We start from the raw sequence: 12123 nt of genomic DNA on the forward strand, positions 1-12123 counted from the left end.
ATAAGGATATTTTCTCAGATATGATTTCACATATTACAAAGTTTAACCCAGTTAATTGGTGGAAATCACAGCATTTCCTGTCAGCTTTAGGAATAGGGCTAATTATATTTGTTCTGTTGCTTGTGATTTTCACCTGTGCCGGACAGCATTTTCAAAGAAAACTGCAAAGTGTAACAGCCATGGGACATGCGAATAATCTGGTGCTAGCAAAAGCACTTCAATAACTTCCCCAAGTTGAAGAGCTTGGCCAGTAGTCAATGACAGGTAAGACTCTCGAAAGGAGGGCAACCTAAGACAGGCACGGTCACCTCGACTAAAACAAAAAGGGGGAAATGTTGGAAAGTGAGGCATGGTGGTCTCACGAAGGGAGACGTGCTGTTTCCATGGCTATGCTTTAACATAGGAATGCAGCAATTAAGCCTTTCGAGTCAGCAGTACAGAGGTGTCCGGAGCAGGGAGAAATAGGAGTAAACACACTTTGTAGTTTGAAAGGAATACTAAATCTTTGAACTTTGAGATAAGTTCTTTAATTTATGAGTCTTGTTAATGGGTACTTACACTGCTTGTTATCTCAATAGTTTGAGTATATATAATGCCACATGCAGAAAATAAAGTTGTCTGAGGAGTGACTACTCGCAGACCCCCTGATCCCAGCTCTCTTTCTTTCTTTCTTTCTTTGTTTCACTCTTTCTTTCTTTCATTCCCGATACCCTTTGGGTCCAAATCTCCAACAGATCCTTCTCCCAACAACATAGTAATTACTATCTCTGTGTGACCTCAATGCTTATAATTGCTTACACACTTGCATTTATTCACTGCATTGCAATTCATTCATTTGCATACCTGTTAGCTCCTTAGGGAAGACATTCTTCTCTATTGATACCCTTAGGACTAGCACAGATTGTGGCACACGGTAGATGTTCAGTAATGTGGGAAACAAAGGCATGTTGTTTCCATGGAAGCAAGTTACTTCCTTGACCACTGAGTCAAGCTGTCCCTTATGATTATCGGTGCGGAGCACAGTCTTGGCTGGGTCAGCACACCTGCAGGCAGAACAATACATATAGAACAGAACAACCTGGGTAACAGGATTTATGAGTATAGTTACTGATTTTTATAATAATAGTTCCAGTAAGGTTTGTTGGGTTTTCATCAATCACTAGTTAATATAGCATGAGGTAAGGGTAATAGGTAACTTGATTTTGTGCTGAATGTCACGTATGTTAGGGGTATATATACTAGCCCCTCGACTCAATAAAGTTGTCTGATGAGCTTGAGAAATCAATGCTCTCAGATCCCCTGAACCCAATCTTTCTTTGTCTTTCATTCCCGATACCTCGGGTCACCGAACAAGACTCCGACAGGTGGCGCCCAGACGTGGGGCTCGAGGCAGAGGATTCATCAAAGTACGGCAGCGTAGGTTCTTCCACCTCTGGATCGGGAACGCGGAAAGCTGAAAAGCCTTTTTTAAGGTAAGGAGCGTCGAAATTAATTAACCCGGGTAAATTGCTGCTTCATATTATTAAGTTTTGCTTTCCGTTAGCATCAGGGTATGGGTAATCAACCAGGACGCTTGGAAGAATATTCACAGGTTTTGAAAACACTGTTGCACAGTGTAGGCGTCACAGTTAAGACTGCAGATTTGTTAGAATTGTTTGCTTTGGTTCAAAAGCATTGTTATTGGTTTCAACCGCAAGGAAAGAATTTGATGAATGTTAAGCAGTGGAGGCAAGTAATGAAAGAATTGAGGAGAGCATATCAGAAAGGAGAGAATATACCTGTATCAGTTTGGGCCTTAGGACAGCATATTGCTGCTGCATTAGATCCTTTGCAGTCTGACGAAGAGGAAGAGATTGTTCTTTTCTCAAGGGAGGAAACGGCTATGAATGATACAGGTAAAGATAGGAATTCAGAGGAGGAACAGGAAGAAGAGGAGTTATTTGAAGTTAGAGACACAAATCCATTCTTAACTAAATCTATGTCGGAGCTAAATATTTCTAAGGTAAACATATATCCTAATTTGACTCATGAGGTTCCTTCTGCACCTCCGGAACCTGGAAAAGCACCTAGTGGACTTTTCTCTACAGACCTGCCTTATGTTCGTAGCAGCTTTAAGCCAAATCCTGTGCCTGTTACTCCATTAATGAGATGTCTTTTACTGGGATCTAGTCAAGGTGAGCCTCTGGCTATGCAAGCTGTAGCAGCTTTTCCTGTAACTATTCAACAAATTCCTCCTGATGCTCAACACCCACAAGGGGGTGCCAAGTTTCATCCTGAGCCAAAAACTTTTAAACTATTGAAAGATTTAAAACGGGCAAAGATACTAAATAATGTCCTTGTTAGTGAAATCAGGCTTGTAAGAAAACTCTCTGTTAAAGTGTTAACTAAGATAAGGAAACTATTCTGTCAGCAACTCTGCAACCCCCCTGCTGTCTACATGACAATGTAGCTGTGGGCTAGTGGGGGTTAATAGAGTTAAGCCACTGAAAAAAGAGGAAAACATGGCAACATTGGTGTTCTGTTTTATTTCCATGCTAATTCTAATTGGGCTTATTTAACCAAGATAATAAAATTAGTACAAAATTTTTATCAAGGTTTAAAAAGGAATTTTCAGTTTTAAATCAATAGTTTACTCCTGAACTTCAAGTCTCAGTATAGTCTTACAGAGTAATAATCCAAAAATGTGTGTTAACGGTCTGTCTAAACTGCTAAATTACAGTTTTAACTACATTTATGCTGCTCAAGTTATCTTAACTGATTGCTGATAACTAATAAAAATATTTCCAAGCACAAGCTTGCATGTTACAGGTAACATGGATTCCAGAAGAAATCTGAAGAAGTGATATTTAAAATGTGATATAATGGAGAGTTTAAAAGCAGCTATACCAAGAAAGTAAGAATTTTGAGTTAACTGTAAACTGTATGTTTCTTTTACTGTGTTGTGATTGTTCTGTGTTTGTTCATTCAATGTCAGTGTATATTTTGATACCTCCGGATGGTAATATAAATTAATAAAAATTTATAAAAGAGCTCTATTCAAATGGCCAAAAATTAAATAAGCGCTTATATTAATACATAAGTTTAAATGTTAATAAGGTCTCTACAATGATAAAAATTGTGAGTCTTGATTAACAAAATTACTATAAGTCTTTTTATAAAAAGTTGTTCTTGCCTAGATTGAAATGAATAGCTTATTTTTCTTCACAGGATAATATGAAGGATGTAAAACTTAAATGAATATTAAAAAGGTTAAAAGTTTGTGAGAATGCTAATTGAAATTTAATAAGTTTTTGCAAAAAAGTGTGTTTTGCCCTAAAGTAGGATGGCTAATTTTCATAAACTCTTGGAACTTAAATGTATGTGGCAAGTTATAGAAGAAAAAAAAATTTATAAGTTGAATAAAAGGTGTTTTAAAGTGTTATAAAATTAACAAGTTTTTTCTTTCCTTAATCCCTCTTTTAATTAAAGTTGTATGAGTAAAAGGTTTCTATAAATGCTTAAAAGTGTATAAAGTTACCAATATTTCAGCATAATATTAGAAAGAAAAGTACAATGTGGTTAATTATGGTTTTAATTATTATAAAAGAGTGTGTGTCACAGAAACAACCTCTTATCATAGATTAAAGTAACACTGTAGTATGCAGAAATCCCAAACACTGCTAGTTGCAAAAAGTTAATGTCCAGCTGTATTGCTATCACTTTGTTTTAAAACTTGCTAAGACTTTCTTTAGTGTCTTCTTAGACAGATCAAGCCGGCTGCATTCCTCTATCTGTAAAAAATGCAACAATAAACTTTTGCAGTGCTTTTCAGGGCTATGTGCATAGCCCAACTATCTTGTACGGTATTTAATATAGTAATAGTAATAAAAAAGCAGCATACGTTACTTCTTGAAAAGAACAGGCTTGGCAGACTCCATTCACGTCTGCTCAGCGTACTGAACTTGCTGCCATCATTAAGGTGTTAACAATATTTAAGGAACCTTTGAATATTGTCTCTGATTCTGAATATGTATGCCTTACTGTTAAGCATATTGAAACGGCTCATATCTTTGTTACTGATGAATTATCTCAACTTTTTGCTGATTTGCAACATCTCATTAGATTACGACAGCATCCTATTTACATTACACATATACGTTCTCATACATCTTTGCCTGGTCCTATGACAGCAAGTAATGCTCGAGCTGATTTATTAGTGGGGTGTTTACAAAGTGCTCGTGATTACCATGCTTTAACTCACATTAATGCTAAAGGCCTGCGAGATAAATATCAAAAGTTAACAAGACTACAAGCGCAGGAAATTATCCGTATTTATTCTACCTGTGGACCACTGACAGCAGTGCCTTTTCAGGCTGGAACTAATCCCAGAGGCCTGACTCCTAATCAGTTATGGCAGATGGATGTTACTCACATTCCATCCTTTGGTAAGCTACAATATGTTCATGTTTGTATTGACACTTACTCTCATTTCATGTGGGCTACTGCTCAAAGTGGGGAACGGTTTCATCATGTTCGCTCACATCTCTGGTCTGCTTTTGCTGTGATGGGATGTACTCTAAAAATTAAAACTGATAATGGACCTTCTTACATTAGTAAATCCTTTGCTTCCTTTTGTAAAAAAATATGCTATTGAACATGTTACCGGCATTCCCCATAATCCTACAGGTCAAGCTATTGTTGAAAGATGCCATCATACTCTCAAGACTATGCTTTTAAAACAAAAAGGGAGAGATGATGGTATGATATCACCTAAAGATCAATTGGCTAAAGCTTTATTTACCTTAAATTTTCTTAACGTTTATGATTCTGTGACACCGGCTGAATGTCATTTTGGACATTCTCAAAAATCCATAGAAATTGCAGACTCTGAGAATCAACCAGTATTTTGGAAAGATGTTTTAAGTAATGAATGGAAGGAAGGCAGGGTTAAAGTATGGGGGCGAAGCTATGCTCTTATCATTTCAGAAAATGGAGAAGAAATCTGGCTTCCAGCAAAAAGGATTAAACCTAGGACTGAAGAAGTGGAGTCTTCTACACATATGGATCCTAGTGATAGTGAGTGAAACCGGCAATGGTAATTACACATATTGGGCTTATATCCCTAATCCCCCATTACTTCGAGTGTTAACCTGGAAAGATCCTTCTTTTCCTGTCTATTTGAATAAAACTATTATATTTCCTGGACCCGTGGATGATAGACTACCACTTAAGCCACGAGAAGAAGGACAAAAGATTTATAATCTCCTTCTTCCATTTGATTTCCGACCTCTTTGCATTGGCAATCGCCCACCATGTATGGCTGTGAAAAATAGAACGATGATTAATTTTAGCCATAATAATACTAAATCTTTGGTAACTTTATTCCCATCTTATCAATACCAAGAATATAAGTATCCAAGTTATAGTTGTCCTAAGAGGAATGCTGATGATATGCAAAGATGGTATGAATGCCATATGGGAAGAGGATCTGTCGTTTTTAATGATTCCTATGGAATAGTTTGGGAAAGTGCCCCTAAGGGGAATCCCAACAAATATAAAGGCAGATTTATTTGGTATGGTATAAATAGCTTGGGACAACAAATTAGTAATATGCAGTATCCTTTTCATGATTCTCTTGATATGGATGAGAAAGTAATCTTTACCAAAAATAATAGTGATTGGAAAAATATAGGGAAATGGGTTCCTTTGCCATGGTGCAATAGCACTGGAATCCATGATCAAAAACAAATATGGAAAGTCTTCTTAGGAGTGGCATCTACTTCTGTATGGAAAGGTAATAAAAGTATGGATGGACAATATTTACAATTAGATCAAATTCATCATTTTCAATCATGTGTCAGAGACCCACATGTGTTTGTGGCAGGGAAGGCTACCATTACTGAAAATGCTTTGTTCTATAAGGATGGTGCTTTGTATACCTGCTTGTCTGAGAATATTTTACAGAATGGAAATATTATCACCATGGCTCGCAGAAGACGAGGAGTGTGGATCCCGGTGCAAATGAATCGGATGTGGCAGTCATCACCTGAAAGTCATCTTCTTTTCCACCTGGCTCAAGGACTGTTGAAACAATCTAAGAGATTTCTGGGACTTCTCATAGCTGGCATTCTTGGCCTCATTGGTGTCATCACTGCCGCTGCCACTGCTGCTGTTGCATTGCATGAGACGGTGCAGACCCAGCAATACGTGCATGATTGGCACAAGAATGCTAGTGACTTATGGCATAGTCAAGAGCACATTGATGAAGGACTTAATAACAGAGTTAGTGATTTGGAATCTGCTGTTTTACACTTAGGAGATCAAGTTTATAATTTGAATATGTTAAGAGGATTGAAATGTGATTGGAATGAAAGTAATTTTTGTATTACTCCTTTGGATTATAACATGTCTGTTTCAATGGAATAAGATCAGAAATCATTTGTTAGGACATAAAGGAAATATGTCATTAGAAATTGAGGAATTGCAGAAAAAGATTTTAGAAATGTCTCATAATCAGATATACGTAGATAGTGATAAGGATATCTTTAATGATTTGATTTCACATTTGAATAAGTTTAATCCTGTTGATTGGTGGAAATCTCAACATTTCTTATCTGCCTTAGGAATAGGGATATGTGTATTAGTCCTGTTGCTCATGGTTGTCGCTTGCCTGGGAAAAGGTGTTTGCCAGAGATTGCACCGTGTGGACACCATGGGACAAGCAAACAACATAGTACTTGCTAAAACTCTACAATAGTACCCCGAAGTCAGTGCGCTTGGCTGGTAGTCAGTGACGGGCAACTTGGCTAGCCTTTCAGTCAACCTAAGACAGGGACGTGGCCTTTCGCTGCCACGCTTCCCCAGGACGGGTAAGGCTGATTGTGCGTAGCCTCGACCTAAGACAGACACAGTCACCCTGACTAAAACAAAAAGGGGGAAATGTGGGAAACAAAGGCATGTTGTTTCCATGGAAGCAAGTTACTTCCTTGACCACTGAGTCAAGCTGTCCCTTATGATTATCGGTGCGGAGCACAGTCTTGGCTGGGTCAGCACACCTGCAGGCAGAACAATACATATAGAACAGAACAACCTGGGTAACAGGATTTATGAGTATAGTTACTGATTTTTATAATAATAGTTCCAGTAAGGTTTGTTGGGTTTTCATCAATCACTAGTTAATATAGCATGAGGTAAGGGTAATAGGTAACTTGATTTTGTGCTGAATGTCACGTATGTTAGGGGTATATATACTAGCCCCTCGACTCAATAAAGTTGTCTGATGAGCTTGAGAAATCAATGCTCTCAGATCCCCTGAACCCAATCTTTCTTTGTCTTTCATTCCCGATACCTCGGGTCACCGAACAAGACTCCGACAAGTAATATAGGACGATTGCATGACCGTTGCATATTCTGCCTCTCATACTGTACTTCCTCTGATGCCCACAGCTGGATTTGCTCAGTGGGAATGTTTAATCCCATAGTCTAGTCCACCTATTCTGTTCCAACCAGGGAACTTAATCATGGTCACCCACAACAGGGTCCTAAAATATATGAAAGACCTATGAATACTGTGAACTTTTTTTTTACTGTGACCATTTTAATTATCATTTCTGGAAGAAATTGGATGCTAGTATAACAGTTAGGAGGTTGGTTTTAGTGAACAGATTGTTCATTTATATGGATTAAATATGATACTAACACTGTTCTTTATGCTCTTCAATTATTTGCCAAGCCTTTTCTCACTGTTCCTCAAAGGTTGAATTCTGGGGAAGCGGATATAGCTCAGTGGTTGAATACCTGCTTCCCATTTACAAGGTCCTGGGTCCAATCCCTGGTACCACCTAAGAAAAAAAGTTTGAATTCTGAAAGATTCTGCTTTAGTGGAGTCTAAATTAGTGAGATTTTACTTTATATGTTGAAAATAGGGATAATCATATTACATTTGGAAGAAAGCAAATATTTCCTGTTAGAATATGCTCCTATTATCACTTTATAATCTTTTTCATTTGTTTGCAGGAATTTGGGTTTCAATGTCTTTTCATTTGTTTTTAATTAGAGTTTGTCATTCTGCTTGGTCATTTATTAAATTGTATATGTGCTTTTGTAGTAGGTTGTTTTGAAAATAGTGGTGATTTCATGAACTCAGTATTGTACCACAAATTTGAAGGTAGAAAAATGAAAATATAGGTAATTGAAGCAGTTTGATATTGTTTATGAATTCCAAAAATAGATATTGGATTATGTTTGTACACTGTTCTGTCCCTCTGGGCATATTAGAGTATATTAGATTCAGAGGTTTCACTTTTACTTGATTGAATAATGATTAAGGCTTTGATTGGGCAACGTCAGTAGGATATTTAGTCCCCATCCCTTTGGTGGGTGGGGACTCAGAAAACTACACTGCAGAGCAGAGGAGTTAGTGGGAGTTTTGACTGGAGCCCAGGAAGCAAACACACAGGAGAAGAACACAGAGGAATAGAGACAGCTCCTTAGACATGGCAGAAGCCCCAGAGAAAGAGACAGAGCGTTCACTGGTAGTCTACAGCTGGCCTTGTGGAGAGAACACAGCAGCTGCGCCCGGAGAGGAACAAAGACCTAGGAAGAGAAGAGCTCAGGAAGCCTGAACTCTTGAGAAGTTCACAACCATCTTGCTCCAACATGTGGGAATAGACTTTGGTGAGGGAAGTAACTTATGCTTTATGGTTTGGTATCATAAGCTTCTCCCCCAAATAAATACACTTTGTAAAACCCAACAGATTTCTGGTATTTTGCATCAGCACCCCTTTGGCTGACTAATACAATAAATGAAGAAATACACTCTTGTTTACAATTCTAATATATTTGCTAATCAGGGATTGAAACTTATGAAAAATTTTAAGGCAAAATTTAAATATACTGATGTGAGAACACAGAACTCCCGCTTCCTCCCCCCACTAGTCATTTGTGTAGATTGCTGGAAAGGGTGGTTGCTAGTCAGCAACCCAACTTTCTCGGGTGGAATGGTAAGAGAGGCAACAAGATGTCTAACCTATATTTGCACATGTATGCTATAGTCAAGTTTATTATTAACTGTACCTGTTCTCATTGTACGCATTACCTATGCCACAAAAATGTGCTGTTCCCTGCTTGCGCATGTACACCCCTCTGCTATATTATCTCTATAAACCTGTAACCCCCGAGGGGCTGCGTGGAGCTTTTCCCGGCCAGTTGTCACCGGGTTACAGGAGTAATAGTGATTAATAGACACTGGGCTGCCATGTGGTTCTCTGAAATATCAAATTATTTGGCCAGCCTTTCGAGGCTTGACCTCCTGCATTATAACTAATGACTATTTCATCAGAGTTTAATGGAAGGAAACTTTTTCATGACAACTAAGCTTATTTATTTTGGATTTATTTATATAATCAATCCAAACAGGGTAGTTACACAGTAACAACTAGTATGATAATGATGAGATTATGAAATGGGGGAATAGGATATGCAACGCTTGTTTTTCATATGTAAATTCCACTACTGACTGAGCATTATTATTCCCTATACTTCTATATCACCCTGTAGTTAAGAGAAATATCATGATATAATGATTGAATACGGTGAGAAAAATTCCCTATGTTGCATTTGCAAATTTACAAGAAGAAACAAAATCTAGGTTTAAATCACAGCAGAAGATCTTCCTTACCAGGCACTTAAATAATTTAGGATGTAAATGCAACCAACAAATTTGTATCTCATCTACAATTCAGCTATAATTCTCTGGTGGTTATTGATTCAATTCACTTTTTCCAGGAATAAAATGCACAAAGTAGTTTTTTTTTTTTTTTTAAGGAGGTACCGCGACCTCTTACATGAGAAGCATAAACTCAATCACTGAGCTACTCCCGCTCACAGTTTTTTTAAAACCCTGGATTCAAATGAATGTAAACACTGGTATCCTTTCATATCCAGTTATAACATCTAGTCATTTTGCTCAGAATGGCTATGCCAATGAGCAGGTCAGTTTATCCCTGGAGGAAAACGTAGATTTGCTAAGTGTCATGCATTTCTTTTACTCAAGTATCAAGAGAGTTGGGGGGGGGGGGGGAGGGGAGAGAAATAAATAAATAAATCTTTAAAAAAAAAAAACAACTTACAGGACCTGCCTGGTAGCTGCTGGCCGGGAGGTACCGCACCGTCTCTCGGGGGATATGGGATTATGAATCATTACACAGAATGGAACAGGTTAGTGCAGGGAACAGCCTCATAGTTGAGAAGGTAAGGTTTAAAGCTTTGCAAGTGTGGCCAGGTTCAAGAACAGGTTGACCATCCCTCTATTTGACAAGCAAGGAGGAGAGGGGAAAGGGTATTCATTAACCCCTCACAGCCAAGGTGACCCTTTAAATGTATACATCAGCTCACATCACTCCCCTGTTGAGATTCCTCCAAAAGATTCCTATCACGATGGAATAAAGCCAAACTCATTACCATGGATTTATGGCCTTACCGAATCTACTCTCTATCAATTCCTCTGACCTAGTCTCTAAGCATTTTCTCCTCCCTCCTACTCTCCACTTCAGCCATACTAGCTTTCCTGCTATTCTTCAAACATGTTAAAGTCATTCTGCCTCATTGTCTTTGCATTTTCTGTTCCCTTTGCTGGGAACAAAGGGAAGTCCCCTTTGCATGGTTTGCTCACTAACTGAATTTAGGTCTTTGTTCTGAACTGACCTCATCAGAGAAGCCTCTCCTAACAATGTTATCTAAAATATTCTCAAAACAATTGGTACTAATTAGTGATGTTAAAAAAAATGTGTTGGCCAGAAATATTCCACAGGCAATGTTACTCTTGGGGAAAAAAGGGAGGGGGGGTGGCTATGACAGAAGCCAGGAGAGAGGCATGGAACAGATTCTTCCCTAGAGCCTTCAGAGGGAGCATTGTCCAGTGGACATACTGATTGCCGGCTTCTAGCCTCCAAAGCTGTGGGAGAATAAATTTACATTGTTTTTTAAAAGGTGGGTATAAGGGTGGGGGTGTATAAGAAACTGGTGAGTCTAGCAGCCTAACACCTTCTAAGGAGTACCTTTGATAATGTTGAGCTTTATATGAGCCCTGTGCTCCTGGAAGGCAGCAACTATTAAGAAATACCCCCAACCCTTTATGTACTGGTTAACCACAAAGGGCTGCTCTGCTCTCATATATTCCCAGATAAGACCCGTTGTCTTCCTCCTCCCTCACGACTTCGAGAAGCCTCGTGGATGGTGTATTAGTCATCATTCTCTAGAGAAACAGAATCAAGAGGAGCTATCTGTAAATGGTATACGTTTTTATAAGTCTCTCACATGACGGTGGGGATGCACAAGTCCAGGTTCCGCAGGCAGGCTGCAAACCAGAGGCTCCGATGAAGGTCCTTGATGAGTTTCTGGGAGACGATGGCTGTCCAAAGACCAGCTGGGAAATTCTCTGAATGCCGAAATCACTTCCCCTTTAAAGGCATTCAACTGATTGGATAACGCCTCACTCCTTGCTGACTCTCCCTGATTGATGTAACCAGCTATCTATGCAGTAAACTCACTGATGACTAAAGCCCATAGATGTCCTTGTATTACAGTTAATCCAGTGCTTGCTTGACCTAACAACTCGGCACAATTACCTGGCCAAGTTGACACCTTAGCCTAGCCATTACAGATGGAATTCCTTGTTTGCCTCTGTGAAACCCCAGGCTTCTTTCCTTTTCTTCCCTTTCCTCGTTAATAAGCATTCTTTCTATTGCAGTAGCCTGAATAAAAGCATCTTGTTAATTGTATGATACATTTTGTCTTCCATACCTTACATCTCTAACTCCTAATCACTACCAAATACACAATAATAAAAAAAGATTTTTTTCTGTGGCCCAACCCATGTGTCAGAACATGTCCCTTGGAGTGAAACTTTCATGCAAGGTGCTTGTTAAAGTGCTCAAAAGATGGAGCAGGGAATTTCCTAAGCTTATTTTAACAGTTTGTAGGACTGTTTTGTGCCTTTTTGATAATAAATGATTGTACCTCTGGGATAATTCAATCTAAGACCTCATTTACTGCAGCAGCAAAGTGGTGCATGAGAAAACCTATAGCCCTCAATTTACATACATTCCAACCTAACACTTGTGAAGGCTAAATTACAGCAAAGAT

General features: G+C 38.6%; 1 long non-coding RNA gene across 2 annotated transcripts; it reads left to right on the forward strand.

Annotated features, from left to right (window-relative positions):
• The first annotated feature begins 930 nt into the window (after positions 1-930).
• On the forward strand, positions 931-8088 carry LOC131277303 (uncharacterized). 2 transcript variants are annotated; one of them, XR_011647937.1, is made up of 3 exons: positions 931-2893; positions 4352-4424; positions 4966-8088. It is a non-coding gene; the product is annotated as an uncharacterized lncRNA (long non-coding RNA). The 2 variants fall into 2 exon arrangements; XR_011647938.1 differs by lacking the exon at positions 4352-4424.
• Positions 8089-12123: the final 4035 nt, after the last annotated feature.

The sequence above is a fragment of the Dasypus novemcinctus genome, chromosome X (genome assembly GCF_030445035.2).
Source record: "Dasypus novemcinctus isolate mDasNov1 chromosome X, mDasNov1.1.hap2, whole genome shotgun sequence".
In the NCBI taxonomy this organism is placed as follows: domain Eukaryota; kingdom Metazoa; phylum Chordata; class Mammalia; order Cingulata; family Dasypodidae; genus Dasypus; species Dasypus novemcinctus.